Source organism: Nanorana parkeri, unplaced genomic scaffold (assembly GCF_000935625.1).
Source record: "Nanorana parkeri isolate BGI_ZX_2015 unplaced genomic scaffold, ASM93562v1 scaffold1453, whole genome shotgun sequence".
Taxonomy (NCBI): Eukaryota; Metazoa; Chordata; class Amphibia; order Anura; family Dicroglossidae; genus Nanorana; species Nanorana parkeri.
The window spans coordinates 339,390-351,918 of record NW_017307721.1 but is presented as its reverse complement, the minus strand read 5'-3'; the positions used below and the strand labels follow the sequence as shown (position 1 = coordinate 351,918).

The 12,529-nt window shown below is 47.7% G+C and overlaps 1 protein-coding gene across 1 annotated transcript in view; it reads left to right on the top strand.

Annotated features, from left to right (window-relative positions):
- Nucleotides 1-12,529, top strand: part of KIF13B (kinesin family member 13B) — a 211,107-nt gene that overhangs the window by 16,737 nt on the left and 181,841 nt on the right. The window lies entirely within an intron of this gene.

Sequence of the window (12,529 nt, the reverse complement as noted above, 5' to 3'; positions counted from 1 at the left end):
GCCAAGCTACAGGTTCATGGATACTATGGCCGGCCAAGCTACAGGTTCATGGATAATATGGCCGGCCAAGCTACAGGTTCATGGATACTATGGCCGGCCAAGCTACAGGTTCATGAATAATATGGCCAGCCAAGCTGCCGCATCACAGACAGTATGGTGGGCTATGCTACAGTATGTTCCGCTAGTGTGCACTTGGCAGTGGTTTATAGCTGTATAGATGAGGACTGTACTCAATGCTGAAGGTGATCATTGTAAGCACCCTGGCACTGTTTTGTTTTTTTTTTGTTTGTTTTTTTGGGATGGACATGAAATGTAGAAAGAATCTAAATGAAAAGTACGAATCGCTTACTTTGAAGCATAAGTAAACTTTGTTGGGCAGCTTTTACCATAACCTGCAGGTATGTACAGCATAGCTATGGCCTTGCTGCCCTCCAGAAATGGTGGGTACAGGCAGCTGTCGCCGCTGCATCCTCGGCCACCATCTCTGCCACCGATTTTCTTCTGAAGCGATCCTCTTTGGTCATCAGGGGGGCCACTGAGGATGTAACCTCTGCACAGGAATTGCATCATCTCAGGATCTGATGAGCCTCACGTGCCGTGCAGTGTACACAGAAAATATAAAGAATGACGGGGGGAAAGGGGGTTAAGACGTTGTTTGGTAGAAGAGACTTTTTGCATTTCTCTTCTGCAAAAAAAAATCAGCGATCTGAATACTTTTCTATTTTTAGAGTTGAATTCCCCTTTAAAAGGCGGATACACTTTAAGCCCCTTGATTGGGCGCTCCGAGCACTCCCAGTAATTGCAGCGATGATGGATGACACGACACCTTTCTTAGGTGACAAATTGTTTGTTCTTCACAAATCCTGTAAACTGACACCGGTAATGACAGCCGGTGCGGACGAATGTACTTGTGTCAGGAATCTTTGCTTGCTCAGGGTGTCTGGCGGCTTCATTAGGTAGAAGGTGTGTTATGACAAGGAGCCTGCATTTAAAGGGGTGGTGACGTGGGTATAGGTCAGTGTTGTTTTGATTTAAAGTGTATATAACAAAGATTGTCCTATATTGCGGTTTACCGGTCTTTTGGTGTGGTGGCTGCATTTTCAGCAAGTACAGAAGATACCTGTTGATCCTCTGAGACTTTAAAGTAGTAAACCCTCAAACTATATTTCCAATAATGAATCCAGATCAATTTAAAGGAGAACTATGGGATCAGTGTTTTTCCCCATAGTTCTCCTTAGGGTAACGGGAGGACACAAACTAGCGTCCTCCCGTCACCCTAAGCTCAGTATATAGGGAGCTACAGCTCGCGGTATACTGAGACGCCGGAGCGGATCCCGACCTGGACGTCGGGATCCGCTCAGCTGCGTGAGTGACAGCTGGCTCTGCCTATCTAGAGGCAGAGCCAGCTGTACCCTCCCCCGTCCGTTCTGCCAGTCAGCGCTGGCAGATCGGAGCGGGGAGAGGGGAATCCAGCCCCTCCCCTGTCACGGCAGAGAGCCGTGACAGGATCGAGAGGTGAGCGAACCCGGTATGTGTTCGCTCACCTCCCGATCTACTGAGCCGACCTGGGACAGTCTCATTGTCACAGGTCGGCTAGAACTATGAGGTGAGTGAAAAGCACCCCCCCCTCCTTTTAAATATACACTATATTGCTAAAAGTATTGGGACGCCTTTACACGCACATGAACTTTAATGGCACCCCAGTCTTAGTCCGTAGGGTTCAGTATTGGGTTGACTCCGCCCTTTGCCGCTATAACAGCTCCGCCTCTTCTGGGAAGGCGTCCACAAGGTTTAGGAGCGTGTCTATGGGAATGATGGCCCATTTGTGAGGTCAGGTACTGATGTTGGGGGAGGGGCTCGCAGTCTCCACTCTAATTCATCCCAAAGGTGTTCTAGGGGGTTGAGGTCAGGACTCTGTGCGACCACTTCCTGGCTGAGTTGCTGTTGTTCCCAGTTGCTTCCACTTTGTTATAATCCCAGTAACAGGTGACCGTGGAATATTTAGTAGCCAGGAAATGTCACGGAACACCTGAATCCAATGATTTGGAGGGATGTCCCAATACTTTTAACAATATAGTGTATATCACCCAGCAAAGTAATTCTTTACATTTTTACCCCAAGCACTTGGTTGACGTGTTTCCAATCGGCTCCAACTCTCTCAGCTCAGCTTCCCTGAACTTCCTGTCCAGTACAAGCTCGCGAGAGAGAGCAATCTCCAGCAGCTGTCCATCTACGAGCTTGGAGAAGGGAGGAAGCAGGAGAGGGGAGAGGAGAGGAATGGATTGCCTTGCTGTGCCTGTCTGTGAAGGCGCACGCAAGGGTGGCTCCATAGGACCCTGCAATGGAAAGGAGCCACCCTAAAACGCGAAGTCGGGACCAGCTCATTCTACAGGAAGTTAACATTTTTAAACATCAAGGAGCAGCATCCGTTGTAAGTGATTACTTCAGCATCTGAAACAGCTTAAAAAAACCTTTTTGACTCTTATATCAATTTAAGTTATAATTATAAGAAAGTGCCGTCTGTGTCACATCGGGGAGAGATTTCCCTTCACTTCCTGTCTGAAAGCCACAAAAGGAAGTGAGAGGAAACCTTTCTCAGACCAGGTCGTGCAATTTATTTAAGGAACGAGGGATACGCGAATCTTTGGATTGCCCAGCACTAGTTACCTCAATTTGCAACCTACAAACCGACATAACGTAGCTTTCCCCTGTAGAACGCTTCCAGGAGGATCCATCTGCCTGACGTCCTTGGGTTTGGGGTGGAGTAGAAGGATTTTGCATGTCTCCATTCTGCATCTGAACCATGACGGCAGATGTTACAGGGATGAGCCAAATTACTGCTGCCCCTGGGGTCTGTTGGTGTACTCCGGTTTCCTGAGCAAATGTCACCCCAGACCACAGACCACATATGGACCACATGGTGCCCTTAAATAAAATCACATCAGTCCCTTTTATACTTGTCGTGGTGAAGATGTGAACGCTACTAAAGATATTTATATAAAGCCAGGATGCAGATTGAAGGATAACTGAGTCTTTTCTATCTCCCCCCCCCCTCATATAATAACACAGACCTCAGATGCAGAGGAAGTATTCTAGAAACATAGAAGAGTGATGGCAAAGATAGACCACGTGGTCCATGGAGGACTCTTTTGTGTCATGCTTAAATGCACTTAGGCCCCATTCACACCCGTGCAATTTACCGTATGTTGCAAGAGGATTGCCCTTCTGTTCTACGGGGCCCATTCACACCCGTGCAATTTACCAACATGTTGCCCAACAAGAGAATTGCCGCTCTTTTCTATGGGGCCCATTTACACCTGTGGTGCTGTGCATTGGGAAAAGTACACTGCCTGGCCACAAAAAGAAGAAAAAAAGTCGCCACCGGGATTTCGGGCAGTGCCATGGTCTGGGGTCGCTTCAGTAGGTCAGGTCTAGGTTCAGCAATGTTATGTCCCCCAAAAATGAGGTCAGCTGTCTACCTAAATATACCGAATGACCAGGTTCTTCCACCCTTGGATGTTTTCTTTCCTGATGAAGAGCCTCTGAGTTGGCAATATGTTGAGAGTTATCCTCATCCTTCTGCGTCAGTGTGGCTTCATGTCACCTGCTATATCACTTTGAAATACACTTCTTGGCCGAAAAAGAAAAGTCATCACCTGGATTTCGGGCAGTGTTATGATCTGGGGTGGCTTCAGTAGGTCAGGTTTAGGTTCAGCAATGTTATGTCCCCCAAAACTGAGGTCAGCTGCCGACCTGAATATACTGAATGATCAGGTTTTTCCATCAATGGAATTTTCCTTCCCTGATGGCACATTGGGCATATTCCAGGATGACAATGCCGGCATCCATCGGGCTCAGGGGGCATGAGACATCATTGTCACACATGGATCGGCCACCACAGAGCCCAGACCTGAACCCCATTGAGGATCTTTGGGATGTGCTGGAGAAGACTTTACACAGTGCTCCGACTCTCCCATCATCACTACAAGATCTGGGTGAAAAATGAATGCAACTCTGGACGGAGATAGATGTTGTGACATTGTATAAGGTTATCTAAACCATGCCATGGCCAATGCTGCCGTAATCAATGCTAACGAGCTGTCCTCTAGTCGTGGGGAACGTCTCCGGTAAGAAGAGATTGATGAAAGAGACGTGTTAATAGGCCAACAACTTTGCCTGGAAGTTCTCTTAGGACTCTGGACACATTGCGTTATTAAACTTTAAGCAAGTCACTTCATCTGCCGCCTCTGCCTCTAGAAAACCTGAAAATGAACCTCTCTGGGTGTTTGTTAAGCTGTCAGATGGTTTTTAAACTGTTTCCTGCTTTCTGAATGAACCTTGTATGACCCAGAATGCCCTTCCGGTCTCGGATTTTACTCCCTGAGTAGAAACACATGGATGACACCATCACAACTTTCTCCAGTCTGGTGTGTTTTCCTTTCAGTGGTCTGTAGAATGTAGGCCACTCGCACCTCAATCGTCACTACAAGATGAGGCTCTCCCTGCCACCTTGGCTCTCCCTGCCACCTTGGCTCTCCCTGCCACCTTGGCTCTCCCTGCCACCTAGGCTCTCCCTGCCACCTAGGCTCTCCCTGCCACCTAGGCTCTCCCTGCCAGCTAGGATCACCCCGCCACTTAAGATCATCCTGTCACCTAGGATCGTCTTGCCACCAGAAATTCCTCCGTCACCTAGGATCACCCTGCCATCTAGTGTCCTCCAGCCACCTAGTATAATCTAGCCACCTGGGATCCCTCCGTCACCTAGAACAGCCCTGCCACCTGGGATCCCTCCGTCACCTAGGATCACCCTGCCACCTGGGATCTCTCCATCACCTAGAACAGCCCTGCCACCTGGGATCTCTCCGTCACCTAGAACAGCCCTGCCACCTGGGATCACTCCGTCACCTAGGATCACCCTGCCACCTGGGATCTCTCCATCACCTAGAACAGCCCTGCCACCTGGGATCCCTCCGTCACCTAGAACAGCCCTGCCACCTGGGATCCCTCCGTCACCTAGAACAGCCCTGCCACCTGGGATCTCTCCATCACCTAGGATCACCCTGCCACCTGGGATCCCTCCATCACCTAGGATCACCCCAGCACCTAGGATTTTTTTTTTGTGCTGCATGTTCTCATTTTGAATCCTTTTCTTGAAACCATCATCCAGTTTATGAACTGAAATTGTACAAGGCTTCAAACAGCATGAAGCTCATTTTCCGGCCAAATATTAACCCCTGCCTCTAATGCCCCTCAAACCTATCCTGCTCATGTTCCTGCTTCTCTTGTAAAGATATACTCCCCTAAGTCCCCCATACCGTGCAGGTCTTTCACTGATGGTTGCAGGGGGCTACTAATCCTGCACTACGGATGTGGCTAGCTGGTCCCCAACATTCTCCTTGCACTGACTGCTGCAGACTCCTTTTCTGGATCCTGAGAGGCACTTGCTGCTATGAAGTGGTAAAACCTCTGTTCTTGCCTTGCTATTGTGCTCCTGCATTGTCCCCCATGCAACATGGGCTTCCGATAGAGACTACAAGTAATAGTTCCATCGCACATTACTCACACATGGTTCATTGTTGTGATCACCAGGAAACCTGCCCTGAGAAAATACCATGCAACCATCACTGGTGTGCAAGCGGACAGGAAGTGGCTGCAAAGAGGCTTCAGGATGTCCGCAGCACAGAAATGTAAAATAAGGTGAAAATGAGGATTTTCTCTCAAAAAGACTTGTTAGTGGGGGTTGCATCTACTTTATCATGCATTTAAATCCTAGTCAGCCTCGGAAGACTCTTTTTTTCACATTGTTGCGGTCGATGGCTGCACTTCATAAAGCACTGCCTAGAAACAGATGTATGAAATGTCCATTGACCAACGTGGGGGGCAGATTTCTTGACTCGCTTCATACTACAGAGAGTAGACTTGCGGCTTGCGGCCTGTGTTTGGATTCTCACTGCAGAGAGGCCGCTCCGCTCTGTCGGTCTGTTTTCACTTTTCCAGGAAGTCTGCACTGTGATCTTTCTCTCATTCTGGAATGACTTTGTTTTTTTATTTACTCCTGTCGGCAACGCGCCCGGCAATCCGTGTGGTAACATATCCTGTGGGGTGGTATGAAGAACATTTTTCCGTAGTCTCTATAGGCTATAGGTGCATGGTTACTTCAGCGCCCAGCAGAAGGGTTCCCTAGACTGATGAACCACCAACTGCAAAATGTGACCTACCCACCCACACCACTGTCGCCCTGCAGTGTGTCCTCCTCCCTCTGTGTTGCTCCCTACTGCCTCTACCAATGCTCAGAAGGGCTTGTTTATGTGCCCTTCTGTAGTTCCAGTCCATGTACCCATTGCACTCCTGACCGCTCACCCATTGAAAATAAGGTGGGTGCATCGGTAGTCGACGGGCGGCCAGATAAATATGGACAGCGGCACTCCAATGATGGAATACGTCTATTTAATGACATGCGTGCAAAACATACTTATTGCAACATTTCCGGGTGACGCAGGATCTCCATCAGGCAGATTAAGTTCCATTCTCCTTCAAGCTCTTGTGTTCCCTTCTTCTGCACGTCCTCTGTCCCCCCCCCCCCATCACCCCCCCAGCCATTGCTGTCAATGAGACAAGCATAGGGTTGCCACCTGTCCAGGATTCACCCGGACAGTTCGGGTTTTGAATGCTGTGTTCGGGTTTCATGGCAGCAAAAACCCGGACACAAGATGTCAGGCAGACAGGGGCAACCAAAATTAAGATAGGGGCTACTGGCCCCCCACTGATAATAGTCTCTACTGTGATATTTACATATGAATGGCGGGCACTTTTTACATATGAACAAGCCACGACTCATTCTCCCACAAAAATGACCGTGCGTCGCTGGAGTGTTCGGGTTTCGCTTGAAGAAAAGGTGGCAACCCTAGACAAGCGTCCTACACTTACCTTTCCGGCATCCCTTGTCTATAAAGCCCCCATTTCACTGCCCCGGTAGCTCTTCCCATTGGCTTGTGCGTCCTGTAGGGAGGAACAGTAAAGTACAGTCATGTTGCACTGCTAAGAGGAAGGCGCCAACTTAATAAGCAATTATAGGCGGTCCCAGGTAAGGGTAAAATTAAACCCCCGTCCATAAAAACACGTTTTCCATGTAGCCGATCACATGCATGCATACAGTATATACAAAAGACAAAACTTTATTGAAACAGAAGACAGGTTCCCTATAGCAGCAGATGCCCGGACGAGTTGTGTCTTCAGCTGCCACTAATGCTTGACTTTGGTTGGGAACACTGGTATCTGTGTGTTTTTGTTTTTTTAATTCTTTGACATGAAAAGGTTATTTTGCACTAAGGAGTCTTTGTATCGGGGACTTTTTAATAAAGGATAGAAGAGTACTCAGCCAGCCCAGCAGTTCAGGGACCTTCTTCAATGTGATGGATTGTTAGTCTGTAATTGAGTTCATAGCTTAACCCTTCAGAGGCTCCAGGAAGTCAGAGGGCCTTTGTTTTCTATAAGAGAATATCCTTTTCCAGTTGATCTGATTACTAAGATTCCAAAAATGTTTGTTAAAAATGTTGAACTTTAAAGTGTCCAGAAACCTTCCATGGAGAAAATAAAAAGTAACCGTATATCTTATCTTCTATTGATGCTGCTTGTTTCCGGTCACCCGTTTGCGTTCAGCCGGTGTTTGCAGCATAAAGGGCTTTTGCAGGTTCAATGCAACTCAATTTCTGAATATAAGGGCGACTATGCTGCCTTGCAGGGTCTGCCTGGAGGTGGATCGTTGCCACCCTGACTTGTGTGCTCTCGGCTGAGTCTTTGTCATTTTGTGCATGCTCAGGGGCCGTGCTTAGGACGTGCATGTGCATTGTGGCCATCGTCGAACGAATCATGGGACGTGAAAGCCGAAGGCATCAGATCGTGCTTGCACCGAGTTCGCTCTCTGACAGTACGTTCAGGTGAAGTTCAGGTGAATGCAACTCGTTTCCGACTATGCTGCGTTGCAGGGTCTGCCTGGAGGCGGTTCATTACCACCCTGACATGCGTGCTGCTGGCTGAGTCTTTATCATTTTGTGCATGGTTAGGGGCCGTGCTTAGGATGTGCATGCACATTGTAGCCCGTGCACAGCGAATCATGGGACATGCAATCCCAAGGCATCAGATCATACTGCTCGCACAGTGTGTGATCCCGGACCAGAAGTTCAGGTGAAGTGCAGCAGAGAGGGACAAAAGGGAAATGTAAGGGGTTCAATTATAAAAGTTACACGTGACGCATAGCTGGACGGATGCCGTTCGCACAGCACTAACGCCCCTAGATGGTGCTGACCAGTAGGAGTTGACCGATTATCGGATCTACAGATTATTATGGCCGATATTCACACATTTTTAAATAATCGGTATCCAGTGCCTCCAATATGCCTCTACCCCCCCCAAACCTTTCAGTGTGCCCCCACAACTAGTGCCTCCATTGTGCCCCTCCATTTTTTTTTGAGGGGGCCTAAGGGCCCCCCCCCCCCCCCCTTGGCCCCATTCATCTGCCAGCGGCTAGATTCCGCAGCTGAATGCAGTGGGCGGGAGCAATAGCCAGTCTGCTATTGGATATTTCAAATTGTAAAAGCCAATAGCAGGCTGGCTATTGCACCTGCTATACCGTGTAAACAAATGGACCATTGCTACACCACACAGCCACACACAGATGTGATTGCTCTGCTTTTGAGGTTACCTTTTAGTTGCACATAAAAAATGATTGCAGGCCTTTGCGTTGAGCAGGGGTCCTCAAACTTTTTAAACATGGGGCTAGTTCACTGTCCCTCAGACATTGCTGGGGGCCGGATCATAAGCTGAAAAACAGGGGGGCGTGGCTGTGGTGCCGCACCGCCACGCCCCCTCCCAGAACAAAAGTTTTTTTTTTACATTATGTTAGGAAACATTATCACCCAATTTTTTTGGTCAATTATAAAAGTCGGGGTCACGTCGGGTAAATAGACACCAAACATGTCAAGCTTACAAATTGCGCGCACTCGCCAAATCGCAAAAAAACACCATACCCAAAACTGACCATAGGCGACGCTTTAAAAGCTTTTACCGCTCATCAGTTTAGTGTTATCAGTGATTGATGACCCTAAAATGATCTCACTGCGACGTTCGCGGCGATATGTAACATGTGCGGCGTAATGGGCGCAATCGTCGTTTTCGCAGGTATGCGCACCTGACGCATGTTTGCATGCGTGTATGTATGGGGGGACTTTAAAAAAAAAATGTTTTTTTAATTCTTTATGTGTAACTTTCAACATTTTTTTGGGAAACTTCTATTTTTTCCACCTTTTTTTTTTTTTTTTAACCTAACTTTATTGCTATCACATAGGGGGCTAAGAAACCCCTCCTATGTGATAGCAAAAGATGTGACAGGTTGATTCGAATTGTGTTAAGGCAGCACTCAATGAGCCTCCACCCAAAAAATGAGCCAGCATTCCTTGTGGTCAGTGCAGTGCACCATGCACCACAATACACAGAGCATTTGCATCTGCATGTTGTACCCCTGGCCCAACACTCAGGGCCGGATTTCCCACAAGGCCAACCAAGGCCCGGCCTCGGGGTAGCAGGAAGTAGCGGGGCAGCATGGCTGTGGAATTCCTGTCTCCCGATGCCCGGGCCGGTAGTTTTCTACATTTTAGAATTGCTTTGGGCAAGCAGAGATAAATGTACAGCGGGGAAGCGACTGCCCGTTCTGTACAAGTGATCCCGGTGTGACATTGTATGCAGTCCTACAGGTCTGCCATTCTCCATGGGGGGGTTTGGGTTGGCTGGTAGAGGGGTGAATTGAGGAACCTGGCCTTGGGGCGGCAGCAGAAAGAGTAAATCCGGCCCTGCCAACACTGTATATGCCCATGGGGGAAACGTTGTGGTACTCCTGCAGTAATTTGCACAAAAACATGTTTTCTGCGGCATCACCATGTGCAGAATTCTAGACGTTCCCTACCCAACGTACGGTTTGTTTGCATTTGTTTTGTTAAGTCAAGTTGTTCCATAAAAACTTGTAACGATAGAGCAGACCAAAGAATTTATTTCTGAATCCTAAATTTAGCAAACATGGTAAGTATGGGCGGCAAACAGTGGGGATCCCAGCACTCTCAAAGCCCTAATGGTCTCTCGAGGCCTCTTAGCAGCGTATGAACTGTTATTGGACAATGCCGTAAATCTCGTTTTACAAAGGTTACCTTCGCACCCTCTGTAACAACCTATCAAAGTGGCTTTGCCTTGGACTGTTACATGCCAAGGATGTGTGTGTGTGTGTGTAATGACTTCTGCCGTATCTACCTTCCAGAAATAACTCGCATATTTTAGAACCGCATGCCCTTACAGATAATCTCCGCTTATTTCATCTAACAAAGGCTTCTCTTCAGAGGGGGACCGGCTCCCAAAATATATGTGCTGATAACCAATGGACCAGCACTGTAGAGGAGCAGGAGCCAAGGTTCCTATCACTCCATGGACTGGAGACATCTGACTGACCCCAGAGGTGTCAGGTGGCCTAGAGTCAGATTTTAGAAATGTCACCAGAGACTAGATTGAAAGGATGCATCAGTAAGGAGGTGTGAAGTAGTACTGGACTTGACGGGGTGGGCGCTCTTTGTTGCTGCTCAGCTGATGGAAGCATACTGGGTCAGTTGGTTCCTTCAAAACCTCATGCTTGTTGATGGTGAGGAGCATCAAAAACAAAGTTTTTAGGAACTTTTCCAAATAAAAGGAGATTTATAAAGACCAAAAGTGTGAAGATAAGACAGCCAACGCGTTTCAGGGTCAGCCCCTTTATTTAGGGCTAAGAGGCCAACAGGATAAATATGTGAATAGTGAATAATAGAAGCCGTAGCTGTATAAATAGAGGAAAACCTTTTGGTAAAATGTAATTAATAATAAATATTTGTTTTCTTGATCTCTCTGTCTCTGTTGTAGATCTTTTCTCCCATTTTTTTCCTTGGTACCTGGACTGGAAGCCGGGGTTGTCTGAGGGCGCAGTAGTAAATATTAGACAAAGGCTTTACTTTGGCTAAAGTCTTTGAAATGAACCTGTCCTTTAGGAAAAATTAAATAAACGGAACCATGGGCACAAAGCCACAAGCCACAAAGGACATAAGTCCACTCTGTGTGCACCAAATGCATTTGCAAACAAAGTTATTAGTTTGCAGAAGTAGCAGTGGTATCATCACTGTGCAGTGCATAGACAGTGCAGAGAGCGGAGCTGTGGGAGGAGCTACCAGGCCCCACCCACTACAGGAGGGGGTGGAGATGAGACACCAGGAGAGAGATCAGCAGTCCTTTATTACAGGAGGGGGCGGAGATGAGACCAGTCACCCTGCACAAGGAGAGAGAGGGCAGCAATTAACAATCTTTCTTACAGGAGGGGGCGGAGACCAGACCAATCACCCTCCACAATTAGGGAGAGCAGCAGTGAGCAGTCTTTATTACAGGAGGGGGCTGAGACCAGACCAGTCACCCTGCACAAGGAGAGAGAGCAGCAGTGAGCGGTCTTTATTACAGGAGGGGGCAGAGACGAGACCAGTCACCCTGCACAAGGAGAGAGAGGGAGCAGCAGTGAGCGGCCTTTATTACAGGAGGGGGAGGAGCCAAAACCAGTCTCCAATATTTGCTCATGACGGAGTTTACCTAAAGTGAAAGTCTAGGCATACGTGTGCTTCCATGCCCACCAGTATAAGACCCCTTTATGATCCGCATACATCTATAACCTTATATAACGCTTGTCCTCTAATGTTCTGTGCATGTGTCGGGTTATTATGATGTCTATCTTCCATATGTATTACAACTGAAAACTCTAAAAAAAGTACATGCTTAAAAAAAAGACCCCTTTATTAACCAAGCTCTTAGTTTCAACTTAAGACCCCCATAGACAATTTGAATTGTAGGTAGGAATTGGCCAAATTTTGAGCCTGCAAGACAAAAGTCAACTTACAAATCACCTGAGCCGAGTAGCAAAGTTCTGGCTGGGTGGAAAGCCTGTAGGTCAGGCAGATGCAGTCACTGTTGGGCGGCGCCATTGTTTTTAGAAATACAATGGCCAGCAGTGGAAATTCCTCCGTCCACGGTGTTAGCCCACAGGCAGAACTAGGGAAGATCAAGCCCTGTATGGCAGCCTTTATGGCTTGTTCACACCATGTGTCATAGCAAACATTTGCGGTGGCATTCAGAAAAATCCGGCTCAATGGACAAGGTGTGAACAAGCCATTCGTGTTCCTATAAATCGCCAACAAAAATGTCCTTCAATGCTGCTTTGTTCTGCACTTCTCCTCCGGTGATGTGGGGTGGTGAGCGGCTCCTTCCCCTGTGTTGGCTTGGACTAACACTCTGCTCTCTGGACTACAATACCCAACGGCACTCAGCAAGCCAATGGCTGAGTTGGTGGGTATTATTATTATTATTATACAGGATTTATATGGCGTCAACAGTTTGCGCAGCGCTTTACAATATAAGGAAGACATTACAGTCACAATACAATTCAAGACAAGATGGTAAGGAGGGCCCTGCCCCTAAGGGC